At 52.7% G+C, this 1,475-nt stretch overlaps 1 protein-coding gene across 1 annotated transcript in view; it reads left to right on the plus strand.

Moving 5' to 3' along the window:
• Positions 1-428: 428 nt before the first annotated feature.
• Positions 429-1,475, plus strand: part of LOC119576003 (tuberin-like) — an 8,909-nt gene continuing 7,862 nt past the window's right edge. The window contains exon 1 of the mRNA XM_037923531.1: positions 429-516. The gene's annotated coding sequence lies outside the window, so the exon portion shown is untranslated. The remainder of the gene's footprint in view (positions 517-1,475) is intronic.

The raw sequence follows: 1,475 nt of genomic DNA on the forward strand, positions 1-1,475 counted from the left end.
CCTCTCCTTCCCCCTCTCCTTTTTCCCTTTTTCTCTCCCTCCCTCTCCCTGTCCTTTTTCCCTCTCCCTCTCCTTCCCCCTCTCCCTCCTCTCCCTGTCCGTTTCCCTCTCCTCTCCTTCCCCTCTCCCTTTCTCCCTCTCTCCCTCCTTTTCCCTGTCCGTTTCCCTCTCCCTCTCCTTCCCCCTCTCCCTTTCTCCCTCTCTCCCTCCCTCTCCCTGTCCGTTTCCCTCTCTCTTTCCCTCTCCCTCTCCCTTTCTCCCTCTCTCCCTCCCTCTCCCTGTCCGTTTCCCTCTCCCTCCCCTTTCCCCCCTCTCCCTTTCTCCTCTCTCCCTCCCCCTCTCCCTTTCCCTCTCTCTTTCCCTCTCCCTCTCCCTTTCTCCCTCCCCTCCCTCCCTCTCCCTGTCCGTTTCCTGGGTGTAAGCGACGACTCAGCGGGAGTCAGCGAGGCCGATGACGGGCGGCGGCGGGCGACCCAGGCGCAGGACGGAGCCAGAGGAAAAGGACCCCTTGGACTGGTGACTTTGTGGCGTCCTCTTTGTGGGGGGAGGTTGGAGGTTAGTTGGGGGAGGGGTGGGAGAGAGTTGGGGGGTGGGGGGGGTCTTCGGGGGGCGGGGGGGTTATTTGGGGTTTTGTTGAGAGGGAGGGAGAGAGGGAGAGGGAGAGGGAGAGGGAGGAAGAGGGGGACGCTTTTTCGGCGAGAGATTCTTGGGATTTGGTTTGTCAAATGGGCTTTTTTTTCTTATTTTTCTTCTTTTCAGGGTTTTTTGGGTTGGGTTTGGGCTTCTTGTCAGGGCGTGGGGGGGGTGGGGAGGGGAGGAGAGGGCCGGGGGGTGTATAGGGGTGTCTGGAGGTTGAGAATTGTGTTTTTTTTTTTTTTTTTTTTTTTTTTTTAAGAGCCTGGGGTGAGAGGAGAGTAAAATGTCTTTGTTAATGTTCTGTTTTTTTTTTTTCTTTTTCTTTTCTCTCTCTCTCTCTCTCGGTTTATTCCATAATCAGAGCGATTTCGTTTAGCTCTGCTTCTCTTGCACGGCGACGGCACAGGCGAGAGGAGGTTGCAGGAGCGGCGTGTTGTCTGGATTGCAGGATCGGATTGCAGGATTGCAGGATTGCAGGATCAGTGTGTCGTCTACGAGTTATTCATATAAGTTAACGCGTTTGGTTTCTTTTTTTTTTTTTTTTGAAGTCGATTTTATGATCTAGGTTTTGCGCGGTTGGTAGTTGTAGGTTTTTTTTTTTTTTTAGCAAATATATCGGACAGAACCGGATTAAGCGGGAAAAGGCTCGGCAACCCTAAGAGCTCGGGTTGGTTTCTTACTTAAGAAGAAACCGTCGGTCGGGTCGACAGGCTCCGTCCTGAGGATATGAGGCTCGAGCGTGAGATGGCATTACTCGGTGCCTAGATCTTGTAGACTCTGATATGCGATTTTGGCTTTAAAGGCTCTTGGTGCAGATTGATTTTTATTACACGGGGATT

This window comes from Penaeus monodon, chromosome 8 (assembly GCF_015228065.2).
Source record: "Penaeus monodon isolate SGIC_2016 chromosome 8, NSTDA_Pmon_1, whole genome shotgun sequence".
Classification (NCBI taxonomy): Eukaryota; Metazoa; Arthropoda; class Malacostraca; order Decapoda; family Penaeidae; genus Penaeus; species Penaeus monodon.